The following is a 16638-nucleotide window of genomic DNA, read 5'->3' on the forward strand; positions in this document are numbered from 1 at the left end:
AAGTAGACGGAAACCAGCCAAACCTCAGGCCTGGCCCGTGGCCCCTGCTGCCGCCCAGCCTCGCCCAGCCTGAGAAAATGGCTGGTTGGGCTCTGTCCAAGGGCCCCAGGCCTGCAAGGACCAGGCTCCTGCACCGGGACCCCAGCTGTCCCCTGCTGTGCGGGGGCAGGTGGCTTCGTCCTAGCAGGGCTCAGGTGAATGAGTGCTGCCTCGGCTGGGGAGTGGGTGAGGCTGGCAGGGGGACAGCCAGCAGGCTTCCTGAAGGGTCTTAAGGCCTCATCCTCCCACTGGCCATTGTGGCCTGGAGGGGCAGACAGGTGTTGGGGAAGGCCAGGGAGATGACAGGCCCAGCACAGCCCAAACACTTACCCCAAGCAGCCCTGTGAAACAAGGGCCTCCCCACCCGTGAGAGTGTGGTGGACAGAGATTCAGATCGGTGGTTCTCAACCGGCTCACCTGAAAATCACTTGAGTTGTTTAAAAACATACTGATACCCAAGCCCCGCCCTAGAACAACAAAATCAGAATCTCGGGGAAGGCTCAGGCACCAGGCATCGGAAATTTTAAAAGACGTCTTAAGTGATTCAAATGCCATCCAGGGTGCACATAGAGGTGCATTGTCTGACATGGTGACTATTTAAGTTGAAATGGATTAAAACGAGATAAAAGTAAACATCTGGTTCTTCAGGCACGCTAGCAACATTTCAAAGGCTCCCTAGACACCCCTGTGGCTACCATGTTGGAGGGCACAGAAACAGAACATTCGCACCACCACAGAAATCTCATTGGACCGGGCTGACTCAAAAGGTTGGGTCCCTGCACTTAGGGGACCAAGGTTATAGGGCCAGGACTGGCTCTAAACACACCTGTCCAGGGACTAAGGGCCCAGGAACTGCTGTCATCCCTCTTTGTACCCTTAACCCCCCACTACCATCCTATTCCCTTAAGCATTTCCCATCATTCATGAAAAGCCCCTCAGAAGAGATTTTTGAAGAAACTTACTTGCAGTTTTTCCTTCAAGGCCCAACTTAAAAGTCACCTCCTCTGAGAAGCCTTCCCAGCCTGACATGGGTCCCTGAGGCCCACCCAGGCTTAGTGCCTTTCTCCTCAGTGCTCCCACAGACTGAAAGTCTGTTAATTTGTCTGTCTGTCCCACTGGGCCATGAACTATAGCAGGAACTGTTCTGCAACCCTCCTCGCATTCCAGTGCTTAAGAGTACCCAGCATACAGTAAGGGTTCAATAAATGTGTGTCAAAAGGTTAATATGGAATGAGTGGACGAAGGCATAACAATGCAAGCTCTGACCAGAGTTTGTGGGTGTCCTTTTCTAGGGCCTTACTTGGTATTAACCAATAGAATGCATATTGAATAACTATGTTCATTCATTAACCAAGCAGAGGAGGGACATTCAGCGGAATGTTCTCCCTGGCTTCTGGTGGAAATGGGGTTAGGTCAGAATCCTAACTAATCACTGGGCTATGGATAGACTGGATACTTCAAAGCAAGGATCGACGAAAAAAACCAATCAAACAAGAAAAAACACCCCCGTCCCTCACCAGCCTTTCCAGAAGCCTCAGGAGGCATCCAGAAAAAACGACCAGAGAATCTCAGCAGGCCTTTCCTGGGTTCCCCAGGTTGCAAGCAGCTGCTTGAGGAGTGTCGTATCTATGGAACGATAGTTCCTTTGGATTCAGAGCAAGCGAATGTAGGTAGGTAGTTGGCTTGGCTCTCCGACTGCTGACTGGTGTGGACTTGGGCGAGTAACCTCCCTGAACCTCAGGTTTCTCCCATCCTTAGAACTGGTTTCAGAATACAAGCCAGGTCTACCTCTGTGTCTGAGGGGACACACCGGAAAGGACCATGTGCACTCCAAAGGGCTGCCCCTCAAAAGAGCAGGTTCTGGTGCTGCCCTTGCCAAGTGGTCCCCGGGAGCCCGGGCTAAACACAGCTCCCTTCTGGGCAGGTACCGGGGAGCCGGGAGGCTGCCACGGCCTGTCTCGTCTCAGCTGAAAGTGGCAGAGTTGGGTGTTTCCCGACTGGGTGAGGCTTCAGACACTTCGGAGCTCGGGCATTTCTGAGCGGAGGCAGGAGGCAGGTAGGAGACCCAGGGGAAAGTGGCCCTGGGAGGCAGTGGGTGCCCATCGGCAGGAAGGGTCAGGAACTCTGTCTTCAAGCATGCCAGCAGCAGGGCCCAGCCAAACCCCAAACCATTATCCGGCCAGAGACAGGAAAGTGAATCAGCGATGACCAGGAAGAAGCCTGAGGTTAACCTCGTGCAGACTGCGGGCCCTGGTAAGGAAGGGGCTGGTGGAGGCCTGGGGTCTGGCTGGGCGTCTGACGACCCCTTGATCAAGGTGCTAATGTGATTAAGGCATGGGCAGTGCCCAGGTCAGCTGCTGGGCAGCCACAGGGAAAGAGCCCACCTTCCCCTACTCCAGTGAATCCACCCCTGCAGGAGCAGCACATTTGGCCCTGGTTTCCCATTTAAGCTTCTGGGAAGGGAGAATGACCAGGCTCTGAGGGCCTGGATGCTGGGACTGCTGAGGGAATAAGGTGGACCACACCGGCCGGGAAATCCCCATGACAAAGTGACTGACCCACAGAGAGGCTCACTCTGAGGCCCGCAGGGACTGTGGCTGCTGTGGCCCTGTCTGAGATCACAGGAAGGCCCATAGGTGGACCCCCATGACCCTGTCCGGAGTCCGCACTGATGCAGCCCTGGGACTGGGGAGGCAGCGGGGCAGGAGAGATTACAGATGGGGGAGATGGAGGAGACTGGGTCAAGGGAGTGTCCCAGACAACTCCTGGAGGAGAGCTGGGTGAGAGCCCCAGGCTGGGCTCCAGCTGCTCCGGACTCCAGGTCCCGGCACTGCTCTGAGGTCCTGGACACCTGCCCCCAGCCACTGTGCTCTTTGGTCCCTTCTAGTGTGTGCGCCTAATGAGGTCTGTGGAGGTCAGAGCCTCACCTTCACCTACTCATTCGTCCCCATGTATTGCTAGACACTGAGCACAAAATGGTGAGTATTAGGCCCACAAATGAGCATCTAACCGGAAGACCGAAACGGAGGTCGGAAGATACAGGTGCTGGGAGAGCTTGTAAGAGAGGACCTGACCAAGGATGCAGGGCCGAGCAGGCCTTCAGGAAAATCAAGGCAGAGGAAGCCATAGAAGGATTTCAAGCAGTGTGGTCTCTTCTTCTTCCTTATCCACCGCTGCCGACAAGATGAACAACTTGCATTGACTAATTGCCTGGTGTGAGTGAGGCACCCTAGACACACGCAATGCGTTCCATCCTACGATAGCCCCGTGAGTGGGTGGTAACTCGCTCTTTTATAGTAGAAACTAAAGTTTAACGACGCTTTAAATTTGGCCAAGGTTACAGAAGGTGGGAAGTGGCGGAGCCTAGCTTGGAACCCCAACCTGCCTGTTTTCAAAGTCTTGTCAGATCACACTCTAGTAGGCATTTAACAGATGCTTCTTACATCTGTCACAACAAATGGACACTTCATGCCCATCTGGCAGGCTTTGAGGGTCCCCAGGTTCTTAACAACCTCCTTCTTTTTCCCCTCAGAAGGATTGTTTCGTCTGGCACTGGGCAGGGCTACCAATGACAGATTCCTACTCAGATTTGTATTTGGCCCCGCTGCTAAGCCTCCATCTACCAGGAAAAGAGGAGGGGCCTTCCAGGGTGATGTGCCCCCCGCCTGAGCCTCTGGGAAAGGCCCTTCTTGACTTCCAACCCCTCCTCTGACTTCCTTTGGCTGGATCCTTTGTGACCCTCGTGTTTTCTCTCTACCCACCCTTTGGGCATCTCGCAGGCCCCTGGCTAATTATTGGCCCAAGTGACATCTGGGCCCTGATCACTTTAACTGGCAACAGGCTTTGACATTATTCTTATTTTGCCTGACCATGATCTTCTTGGGAGAAGAGACTGGAAATATACTCACCATACAACCAGCCAGATCTCCGAAGGAGGTTGTCATAGGCTGGGATTGCATGAACAAGGCTGCATCAGGATCACTGAGTGTGACACCTGCAGGCTTGACACACTCTAGTCATTCTGGGGAGACAGGGAAAAGGCTGAGGACATAACCCTCCCTCTGCCTGTGGTATCTGGGGGGCCTCAAAGAGGCATCCTTATCCGAGTGCAGTGTGGACACTCCATCCACGTTGGTTGTCCTCAGATGAGCTTCATGCCTACATACAAGAAGCTCTCTCCGCTCTCCCGAAGAACAGCTTTAGTCTTGAAGATAATTTGGCCCAAGGCCTGTGCTATGTTTGGAGTATTTTACTATAGCAGCGACAACAACAAACCCTGGGGAGGGAGTAGAAATCTGATTTCCAGAATTGTTGCATTATATTCCTTTGAAAACCTGGTTCTAACAACAACAGCAGCAAATTACAAGGTGTGTAAATATGCAAGAAAGTCGGTTCATACCAAAAAAAAGCAATCAGTAGAAATCGTCCCCGAGGAAGCACAGACATTGGACTTACTAGGCAAAGACGTTAAATCAAGTATTGTAAGTGTGTTCAAAGACTACAGGAAACCAGTTCTTTTTTTTTTTTTTAAACATTTTATTTATTTGACAGAGATAGAGACAGCCAGCGAGAGAGGGAACACAAGCAGGGGGAATGGAAGAGGAAGAAGCAGGCTCATAGCGGAGGAGCCTGATGTAGGGCTTGATCCCACAATGCCGGGATCACGCCCTGAGCCAAAGGCAGACGCTTAACCACTGTGCCACCCAGGCGCCCCAGGAAACCAGTTCTAAAGAACTAAAGGAAGGTGTTCCTGGCTGGCTCAGTTGGTGGAACATGCAACTCTTGGTCTCAGGGTTGTGAGTTTGAGCCCCATGTTGGGTGTAGAGATTTCTTAAAAATAAATTCCTAAAAAAAAAATAAAGAACTAAAGGAAAATATGAAAATAATATCTCACCAAAGAGAGACTGTCAACAAAGATATAGAAATTATAAAAAAAGGACCCAAATAGAAACTCCGGAGTTGAAAAGTACAATAACTGAAAGGAGAATTTCACCAGAGGGACTCAACAGTCTGCTTGAACAGCCAGAGGAAGAATCAGTGAATTTGAAGATAAACCCATTGCGATTATCCTGCCTGAATAACAGAAAGAATGGAGAAAAACCAATGAACCTCAGAGACCGACAGGGCAACAAAAAGCCACACCAACATATGCATCATAGGAGTCCAAGAAGGAGAGGATGGGGTGCCTGGGTGACTTAGTCCATCAAGCATTTGACTTCACTCAAGTCATGATCTTGGGGTCCTGGGATTGAGTCTCATGTCGAACTCCCAGCTTAGCAGGGAGTCTGGTTCTCTCTTTCCCTCTGCACTCCCCCCACCCCTGCCACCGCTCCTGCTCTCTCTCTCTTTCAAATAAGTAAATAAAATCTTTTTTAAAAAGGGAGAGGAAAGACAAAGCAGTAGAAAGAATATTTGAAGAAATAGTTTAACACTTTCCAAATTTGATGAAAAACATTAAACTACACATTCAAGAAGCTCAGTGAACTCCAATTAGGAAAACTCAAAGACACCCACACCTACATGCATCATAATCAAACTTTCAAAAGACAAGGAGACCTTGGAAAGCAGCAGGAGAGAAATGACTCACGCAGTGCAAGGACCCCTCAATAAAATTAGCAGCTGAGTTTTCATTGGAAACCGTGGAGGCTAGAGCGCAGTGAGATGATGTGTACAGAGTGTAGAAGGGAAAAATACCTGCTTACCAATAATTCTAGGAATTCTATACCCAGCAAAAATTCTATACGCAGCCTTCAAAAATGAAGGCGAAATTAAGACTCTTCCAGATAAATGAGAACTGAGAGTTTGTCACTGAGCAGATATGACCCATGAGAAATACCAGTGGAGTTCTTGGGCTAAAATGAAAATATACTACATAGTGGGGCACCTGGGTGGCTCCATTGGCTAAGTGTCTGCCTTCAGCTCAGGTCACGATCCTGGAGTCCTGGAATCCAGCCCCAAGGCAGGCTCCCCACTCAGCAGGGAGTCGGTTTCTCCCTCTCCTTCTGCCCCTCCCCCTCATCCATACATGCTGTCTCTCCCTCTTTCTAATAAAGAATTAAATCTTAAAAAAAAAAAAGAAAATATACTTCATAGTAACCTGAATCCACATGAAGAAATGAAGAGTGTGTAAAGGTAAATATGTAGGTAAATACAAAAGACAGTGTAATTTTTTCCTACCTGATTTAAAAGAAAACTGCATAAAGCAATAATTATCGATCTATGTCAATGGGCAAAAAATGTTTAAAGATGTAATTTGTGAATATAACAGCATTAAGGAGGGGGAGTATGGGAACAATATAGGAGCAGAGTTCTGGTGTACTGTCAAAATAAGTTAGTGTATTTCCTTAATTGCCTCATTTGTTTGTTTCCTGGTTTGCCATTTCATTGGATTCAAGATCTTTGTAAGATCCATAATTTGCAAATGGTTGATCTGTATGTGAACTCCCTTTCTTTCTTTCTTTCTTTTTTTTAAGATTTTATATATTTAGGGGCGCCTGGGTGGCACAGCAGTTAAGCGTCTGCCTTCGGCTCAGGGCGTGATCCCGGTGTTGTGGGATCGAGCCTCACATCAGGCTCTTCTGCTATGAGCCTGCTTCTTCCTCTCCCACTCCCCCTGCTTGTGTTCCCTCTCTCGCTGGCTGTCTCTATCTCTGTTGAATAAATAAATAAAATCTTTTAAAAAAAAAGATTTTATATATTTATTATTTGAGAGAAAGAGAGAGAGAGAGGGAGCACAAGTGGGGGGAGGGGCAGAGGGAAAGAAAGAATCAACATGGGGCTTGATTTCACGACCCTGAGATCATGAGCTGAGCTGAAATCAAGAGTTGGACGCTCAACCCACTGAGCCGTCCAGGTGCCCCGTGTATGTGAAGTCTCTTTCAATCTCTGTAACTCTTCCATGTTGGGTCTTTACGAGATAGCAGAATATTTACAGATAAAATCATGGTCAGTTGGTTAAGCTTCCTGTATTTGGTTTAAGCTCAGGTCATGATCTCAGGGTCATGGGCTCCAGCCCGGCATGGGCATCCCTGCCCAACACAGAGTCTGCTTGAGATTCTCTCCCTCTCCTTCTGCCCCTCCCCCACTCACTCTCTAAATAAATAAATAAATAAAATCTTTAAAAAACCCATTGTGCACTCTCAGGAATCTGCTGCAGGTTCATTCTATGGGAATAGAACCCAAATCATCTATGAGTTGACAATTTTCAAGGTAAAACGATAGATGTATGGGAGTTGGTTTTTCTCTCTCTGCTTTTGCAGATTTTTGAAATTTTCCAGAACTATATTTTAATATAAATAGTACACTCAATTCACTGTTCACATCACAATGCTTGAGAAAAATTAAACATCACAAATATTTCAAAAATTAAGTTGGTGTAATCTAAGCCAGATTGTTCTAAAATGCTAGTGGTAATCCCCAGGACAACCACTAAAAAAACAATTGAAAACACACACACACACACACAAAAGAAAAACAAAAGAAAAACAAAACAAAACAAAAATTCAATCCCCCCCAAAAACAAAAAGAAAATAATTCAAAAATATGCAATAAAAGAAACAGCAAGCGAATTAAAATGGGTGTACCTGAGTGTTTTTCTTTTTTTTTTTTTTTAAAGATTTTATTTATTTATTTGACAGAGATAGAGACAGCCAGCGAGAGAGGGAGCACAAGCAGGGGGAGTGGGAGAGGAAGAAGCAGGCTCATAGCGGAAGAGCCTGATGTGGGGCTCGATCCCAGAACGCCAGGATCACGCCCTGAGCTGAAGGCAGACACTTAACCGCTGTGCCACCCAGGCGCCCCCTGAGTGTTTTCTATGAAAGGCTCACTCTCAGCTGTCAAGGAAAAACTGGGGAGCTTTTACCCCCTGAGGAGGGGAAAGGGGCAGATTCTCCTGGACCTCATGCTCTACTCATCCCTTGAGATAAAATACTCGATGTTATTTAGTTTTCCAAGCACTTTCCCAGATACGATCATGTTTCCTCCTCACAACAAGCTTATAAGGCAGACTTTATAATATTAGTTTTATAAGTAAGGGCTCTGGGGCTCAGAGAGGTTACCAGGGACACACAGCCAGTGTGGGAAAGGTGGAACTAAAATGAGGTCTGTCTTATTCAAGCGCAGGACTCTTTCCTCCAGAGCTCAGCTCAGCACATGGCCATCAGAGATACTCGCTTCCTTTTCCTTTGTCCCTTTTCTAACTTTTAATTCTAGAAAATATCAAACATACACCCATTTAAAGAGATAGTAAAATGAACCTTAACGTGCCCATTGCTCAGCTTTAACAACTATGGCCAAGCTTGACCCACCTATATCCTGACTCACTATCTCCTGCCCCCTTCCCATTATTTGGAAGCAAATCCCAAATATATCCTTTCAAATACGAAATATTTAGCATGTGTCTTTAAAAGGTAAAGATTTGTTTTTAAAACATAACCACAAAGACTCATCGCTTCTGAAAAATTAATAATTCCTTAATATTATTAAATATCTAAGTTAGCGTTTCAATTTTCTGTCTCATAAATATTTTTTTGGAGTTTGTTTGCATATAAGCCCAAATATCATTCATACACTGCAATTGGCTGATACGCCTCTGAAGCCTCTTTCCGTCATAGATTTCCCTTCCCTCATCTCTCCCCCCGACCCTGGCAGTTTCCTTCCTGAAAAATTTGTTTCATTTGTCCTAAGAGTTTCCCGGAATCCAGATGTTTCTGAATGTGGTGTCATAGTGTCACTAATGTGTTTCTCTGTCACTCATTTCATATAAACTGGAGGTTAGATCTAGACACTTTATCAGATTCACGTTCAATTTTTTTGACAAGCATCCTTCACAGATGCTGGCGTGTACTTTGGTCAGGAGGTACCCAGGGCGGACTGTCTCCTTTTTTTTTCCATGACATTTTTATTTTTAAAATGTAGAAACAGCTTCAATGTCTGATACCAGGAGAATAGTTACATAATGATGGTTCATTGTTACTGTGGAATTTTATGCAGTCCTTGGCAAATCACAGTTTTCAAAAAATATTGAGTGATATGAGGAAAGCTTATCATATCATTTTAAGGGAAAGAAGCAGGAATAAAAAATACATACAGTATGCTATATATCTGTATTATGGTAATAGAGGCTATTACTAAAGGGTGGGATTATGCGGGATTTCTTATCTCTTCTTTCTTCATTTTCTCATTTTCAATAAAATGTTCATATTGCTTTTACAATCAGAAAAAATACTTCAAAAACTTTTGTAGAACTTCTACTAACGTGTGCAAAGTCGTGATCTTCCTGAAGCCATCCACCCGACCACAAAATGTTACCTTCTGAGGCGAGATCTAAACAAACAAAAGCAGTTTGACCCGTTGAACAAATTACTGGTCAGTTGCTGGTTGGTGACTGGTTGGTTGATGTCTCTGAATGGTCATTTTGGTCACAGACAGCAGTCTGCTGGTTGGTGTGCACGGGCCTGGGAAAAGTAGAGAACATCTCATCGGAAAGGCCAACCGACCAGATCCTTTAGCTTAGCCAGCTGGGCCGGGGGGCCTGGGTTTTCAGAGAGCCCAGTCCCACCACCCTGGGCCCTCCCCCAAATTACTCACAAGACCTCTCACACACAGCCACAGACACACGATCACGATGCCCCCAGCAGCAAATATAACTGGGGACAGCTACAGGTGCCTGGAGCAGGGCTGGACCGGTGCCGCAACCCACTGTCGGAGGTGAGCCTGAGAGGCCCTCAGCCAGGACAGCAGGACCAGGCTGCAGGGTGACCCAGACAGAGTAAGAAGTGAGAATTCCATGTATGATTTCCACCTTCTCCTTCCCGTCTAGGTTAACCCAGATCAATTCCCTGAACAAAGTAGGCATTGGATACTAATGTATAAGTGGAAGAGATTAGATTTTAGGATCGCTATGGCTCTTTTCCAGCTCTGACACTCTAGTCTCTTCTAGGACCAGTTTCCTCCAAAGCCTATGGGCCACTTGAACTATATTAAAGGGAGAGATCTTTCACTTTCTCATTCATAAGTAATCACTTCACTATGTCCTCTTGTGTATACCATCAGATTGTGACACAGATGTCACAGACACACACACACAGAGGCTATGAAATCCACACCGCAACCCAAATTCCACTCAACCCCCCAGGGGGACCACAGATCACCAGGGCAAACTTCCAGCCATGTTATTCTTGCTCTCCTCTAAGTGGATGATATATTTGAAAACTTTCATTTTTCTGTTTATGAAGTTCACATAAGCCAAGATTATACATAAATGGGAAAAGACAAAAAGTATACATAAGAAACTAAAAAAAAACACTCTTAGCCGCACCATTCTGTGACAACTACTGTCAACATTCTTTTGTATTTCCTTCCAGTAGAGGACTAGTACTATGTTTATATTTTTATATAGTTAATATCATAATGTGTATTCCGTTTTTTATCAATTTTATCCTTAATATTATAATTGTGAAATGTTTCCTACATCATTACAACTTTTACAGATATTCTTTTTTTTTTTAAGATTTTATTTATTTATTCGACAGAGATAGAGACAGCCAGCGAGAGAGGGAACACAAGCAGGGGGAGTGGGAGAGGAAGAAGCAGGCTCATAGCAGAAGAGCCTGATGTGAGGCTCGATCCCACAACACCGGGATCACGCCCTGAGCTGAAGGCAGTCGCTCAACCGCTGTGCCACCCAGGCGCCCCTACAGATATTCTTTTATTCTTTTAGCTTCTATATTTTTTTGAGCTGATTCACCTAATCCACAATTATTTACTGAACATCCGCTATGGACAAGACAGGCGTGGTGGAGTATTCAAAGGGACCAGACCATAACAGCGTATCTGTCCATGATGACACAGATATGCAAAACTTTCAGACAAGGCCAGGGAGGAATGGAAGAGACAGGATGGGTGACTGTGGAGACCACATTTTCTAAGCTGGAAATTGGTCTGCAAGATCTGACCAACAAGACCCGGGCAAGTCATCGAATAGCCCCTTGCCTCAGTTTCCTCATCTGTAAAGTAGGGATGATAATAGTACCTATCTCTAAACTGTCCTGGCAAATAGCGCTATGCAAGTGTTTGCTGTTTTTATTATTTGGGGGATACAAAAGTATTTCGTAAGCTGTTGCTTGGTTGTCAAAATAGTTGCGTTTCTAGCACATTCTAACGTAGGGATTGTGGAGCGAAATATTTGAACTATGAAGCGTCCTGGGAGATGCAGAGTAAAGGCCATCTTTGGAGGAAGAAGGGATGGGGAAGGGAGGGAGAGACAGAGAGACATAAAGAGACAGAGGCAGAGAAAAAGAGACACAGAGAGACAGAGTCATGCTGGCTAAGGATCAGTGAAGATACACAGAGGAAGAAAGGTTTGAAATGGGCTCTAGAGTCTTCCTGAAAAATTATAAGCCTTTGGGTTCAAAGTTCAAACCCTGCGGTAGAGGAACCACCTCCGACCCATAGCCTCAGCAGGTTTGAACCCCAACCCCAGAGCCTCCCCTCCGCGCAGCGCACGGCTGGGCGGAGGAGACACTCTGTTCACCTCTGTGGAGCCGAAAGCCACAAAATAGAAAGCGAGGACAAATGCAACTTCAGAACCGATGATTTCCCTCTTTAGTTTTCACCAGGAGCCAAACCCTGAGCTGGGACTTTTGTCCCACTGCAAACGTTTACCGCCAATTTTTCAGCACAATGTCATCTGATAGGGGAATATCAGCAGAGGGCCAAACGGAGCATACTTCGCACAGCGTTTGACTTTCCGGCTTACAATAACAGATCATCTTTTCCGGAAACTATTCTTTTCATCCTTTTGCATATTTGACAACAAGCAACTTTCTCATTTAAAAAAAAAAAAGGTTTCACCTGAGCAGTATTTTTTTAAAGAAAAAAAAAAAAGATGAATGAAGGCCAGGGCCTAACTCTTGGTCTGTTGTTGAGACAGCGTGGATCGTGAGGTGAGCCCTGATTGCAGTCCCACAACCCGGGTTCAACCCTGAACACCTTACGGAGCAGCCGGGAGCCTCCCTAAGGTTAAGGTGGTGGGAGCAGGGAAATCTGCAGACTTAGAAGGGTTTATGGAGAACCTGGTATTCAGCCCCGTAGTGTGATTCATAGGTTACAAAACTGCTTTGCACGTATTTTATTGCTTGGTCCTCACGACATCTGGTGAAGCGGCCCTGTTTATGATTTACCCAGAAAGAACCGAACCCAAAGAATTGAAGGAACTGGCCCGATGTGAGGACACCGCGGGGCTTTCGTGCCAGGTTTTCCTCTGCTGGGCCGGAAACTCCTTGAGGACAAGAAGGCTTCTGTAGTCATCCTCAGACCCCCATGGAACTCAACACAGGCCCACGCTCAGAGCATGGAATAAATGTGTGCTTGGAGAATGCACGTGCATAGGCCTCGCACAATGCACATCGCTCCACACCTCAGAGTGCTGGGTGACCAGTCCTTCTCCGCTCGGAAGAGTCCACGGCCAACACCTCTCCTCTCTGAATTCCCTTCGGACACCTGTATGCACAGTGTCAACCAGGCAATAGGGCATCCATTCCGTTCTGTGCCCCGTACTGCGCTGAACACTGGTGTATCCATTCCCTATTGCTTTGGACCAAATTATCACAAACTTAGTGGCTTCGAACAGCACAAACTCATTTTTGTACAGTTTTGGAAAACATTAGTCAGAAATCAGTTTCCTGTTTCACTGGGCTAAAATCTTGATCAGGCTAAAACACTTGATCAGTGTCTTGATCAGGGCTCATTCCTTCTGGGGGGGACAATCTCTTTCCTGGCCTTTTTCAGCTTCCAGACGACACCCACATTCCTAACCCTGGGGCCCCGCATTCAAAATGCATCCCCCCCGCCCCGCCTCTGTTTCTCCCCTCACATCGCCCTCTTCTCTTCTGGGGTCACATTGCCACCAGACTCTTTCTTGTAAGGACACCTGTGATTCCATTTAGGTTCACCTGGAACAGGTAACATTCTCAGGGAGGAAGATTCGCCTATTTTTAGGAAGCATTATTCAGGCCACCGCACTTACCGTTCGTTAAGACTGACAGTTTACCTTTTAATTTTATATGTGCCTGTCTTTCTAGGACACTGAGGGACTTGAGAGCGAGGACTGTACCTTGTTTACCTCCAAATTTTCAGCTCCTGGTACAGTGTCTCACATCCAGCTGAGGCTTCATAAATGATTATGTGAATAAATAATCCCATATCCGCGGATGGCTTCTGCCCGAGGGCCATCACAGTACAACATTCCAAAGAAGTCTAAATCTGACTTCAAAAAGCCTTAAAAGATGAGTCAGTCTTTCTCAAAATTCTCTTGGGGACATAGAAGAGGAGGTCACAACGCACAGTACATAGCAAAGCTTCCTTAAAAAAATGCCCTGGAGACATTGCTCCCTTCCTTCCAGACCCCTTCACTCAGTCTCTCCCTTCTTCTGCCCAGGCACTGCCCCAAGCAGCCAGATTTGTCATCTTTCCCAGGAAAAATGCAGGAGCATCAGGATTTAATTTTGACTCTACCCATTCTTAGCCAATGGGCAGGGTCTCACTAGGAGAAGAAGAAGAAAAAAAAGCATTAGCACTTCCTAAATTCCTGGGTGTGTTCCTAGATCTGTCCGCCACACAGCAGGGTCTTCGCGGCATCGTGTCTCGTTCCCAGTGATCCCATTTGGACCATATTTGGGCCCAGCCCTCTGTCCCAGGAAGCAGTTCAAACAGAACTGCCTCCAGCCAGGGCCCAGAGGCCGTCTCGGAGGGGTGAGGGGAGAGAGCTGCCTGGCGGCCTGTCTGGCCCCAAGGCTCTGGAACGTGCACCTGGCCAAGGCAGCCCAGCATCTCCAGTGCGAACGCCTTGAAGGCCTTCCTTTTTCCTCCTTCCAAATTAAAGTCAAAAACCTACAAATGAGTCTGAGTAAAATCTCACTTGGGTTAGTAACTCTTGGCTATAAATTCCTGATGCTCTGACACGATCCAGCCCTTCCCGATTCTCCAAGCTCTGCTTCTGGGCCCCTTGCTTGTGTAAGCAGGTCACTCCGAGGGCATAATAATGACAAGAGTCTCAGTGTTTTATTTACTTTCTTGTGGATAAGTTTCCTAAAATGGAAAAAATAGTCCGGAAGACACGACCGGACTGTATGAAAATTTTTATAGCTTTTGGTACATATCATTTGATTGTTTAAGGAATTACCCAAACATATCATCACCAGCAACACGTAAGTACATATTGCCCTGCAGTTCTGTTAACATGAGATTTATCATTTTTATTTGTTTTTACTAGTTCGATACTTCCAGAACGGTATCTTAAAGTTGTTTAGATATGTTTTTCTTTATTGCTTTCAAGGCTGTATATTTTTTATGTGATGTTTGTTCTTCCTTTTAGTTTGTTAATAAACTACTCATCTCCTCCGGCAACTTACAAACTGGAATCCAGACACAACTCTATATGTACCAGTTCTTCCTTATTTTGGAATAAGCTTCCAATGCTTACATTTTTCACATACGTTTTTTTCTATAGGCTGTGTCTACCGTAAGTTTAAAAATAATCTTTATTTTTTAAGAATAATGTTTATGTATTCATATTTCTCTATCTTGCCCTCAATATCTGTCATTTCTTCAGTAGTCAGAACTTTATCACTCCTTCAAAAACAAGATTTTTTTCTTATTCTTAAAAATACTAGCATGTGTTTTCCTCTGAAATTTATTATTCAGTATGCTATAATGTATTACTTTAAAGTAATACATGGAAGAAGGTACTGAAGTTCCCTTCTATCATCCCATTGCCTGAGCAATTAGTAAGCGATGAAATCTTTCTGCATTGTTGTATTGTTTCTCGTTTGTTTTAAATTAAGTTGATAAAGTAGGACATCTGAGCCACAGGAGTTTGCTTTGTTTCGTTCATGCCAACACATTTTTTTTTGAGCACCTACTGTATGCCAGGCACTGTTCTAGGCGCTAAGGATACAGCTATGAACAAAGCAAGCATTTCTGCCCTCACGGAGTTAACATTCTGGTGAAGGCGTGGAAGGAGGGAAACAAATTTTAAAAAAATACATGATCGTTGGATAAATAAATAACAAGTAAGGTAGGAAAAATGTTAGGGAGCCTAGCATGGGGTTGAAATTTCCAACGGGGAACTTAAGGACCTCATTGAGAAGATGACATTTGAGCAGAGACCTAAAGGAAGGGAGGGAACAAACCTGCAAATCTCACTTGGGGTAGTAACTCTTGGCTATAAATTCCTGATGCTCTGACACGATCCAGATTGCGGGGGAGGGGGAAGAGCGCCTGGGTGGCTCAGTCCATTGAGCGACTCTGGTTTCGGCTCAGGTCCTGTTCTCAGGATGGGGGGATAGATTGCCTACTCGGGCTCCCGTTGAATGTGGAGTGTGCTTGGAGAGTCTCTCCCTCTGCCCCTTCCCCACTCGTGCACGTGCTCACTCGCTCTTTCTCTCTCTCAGGTAAATAAATCTTCAACCCACACGCACACACACATATCTGGGGGAAAGCAGGTTCAAGAAGAAAGCAGCAATCGTAAAGGAACATCAAGTTCCTAACGTGCTCTGGCTGGGGTGCTAGAAAGCGGGTAAGAGAATGGGAGCCAGGGGATCTGTAATGAGGCTTCAGGCTGTGGTCCCAACAGGAGGCCGTGGCGGTGCGGGAGGTGGGCCAGCCACAAATGGTGGGTTCTGGATCTATTTTTGACCTGAAATAAAGAAGGTCAAGGATGACTCCACATATTTTGGCCAGACCATTGGAAGGGTGGTTTTGCCTTTACTGAGATGGAGCCGACTGAAGGAGGAACAGTGGGAATTTGGAACTGGTGTTCTGCTGATTTTTTTTATTTTTATTTTTTTCTGTTTGGGGACCTATCGTTTTGATGAATGTGCTTTTTACAGTGCATTTTCAATCCTGTGAGAGAGTCCTTGTTTTTTTCCCACTGTTCTCTAAGACTGGTATCAATTATCCAGCTTCTATAAGTATTTTATAAGGCCTTAAGCTAATATTGCATTAAATCTATCACCTTTGAAAACACGGTCACATTTATTAGATTTTGTTTTTCAGTAACGATCCAGTATATCTCTCCGTTTGTTCACATCCTCCCTTCCTTTTCCTGTTATGGTTTAATAATCATCTTGGAATAAATATTGTGGCTCAAAGACAATCCTCAACCAAATTTATTTTTGGTTTGTGGCTATAAATGGACTCTCTCTCTCTTCTTTATTTTGTCTTTTTATTAATATGCGGCTGTATTTCGCTAACGGCTAGAAACGCAATTGTTCTGTGTGGGTTTCTTTTGGCTACAGCTTTGCTGGATTCTTTTATTATTTCTAGTAATTTAGGGGTTGCTTTTCTTGGAACTCTCAGGTATATAATCATGTCAACTACAAAAAGTAGTATTTTTTTACCCCTATATTTTTATGTCCTTCCCAAATAGCTATTACCAGCATTTCCAATACCATGTTGAAAGAACAGTGCTGGGTGAAACTTCTCCCGCTGCTTTCAACGGGAGGAACCATCCTTAATCTCCAGTAAGTGTGACATTGACCCTTCAGAAAAAGTACGTGGTTCTTATCGAAGAATAAAAATCTCCATGTCTTATTTCGA

At 45.5% G+C, this 16638-nt stretch overlaps 1 long non-coding RNA gene across 1 annotated transcript; it reads left to right on the top strand.

Annotated features, from left to right (window-relative positions):
• Nucleotides 1–14122: 14122 nt before the first annotated feature.
• Nucleotides 14123–15610, top strand: LOC109489622. The gene is made up of 3 exons (XR_002142670.2): nt 14123–14246; nt 14414–14560; nt 15492–15610. It is a non-coding gene; the product is annotated as an uncharacterized LOC109489622 (long non-coding RNA).
• The last annotated feature ends 1028 nt before the right edge of the window (nt 15611–16638 follow it).

This window comes from Ailuropoda melanoleuca, chromosome 2 (assembly GCF_002007445.2).
Source record: "Ailuropoda melanoleuca isolate Jingjing chromosome 2, ASM200744v2, whole genome shotgun sequence".
Lineage (NCBI taxonomy): Eukaryota > Metazoa > Chordata > Mammalia > Carnivora > Ursidae > Ailuropoda > Ailuropoda melanoleuca.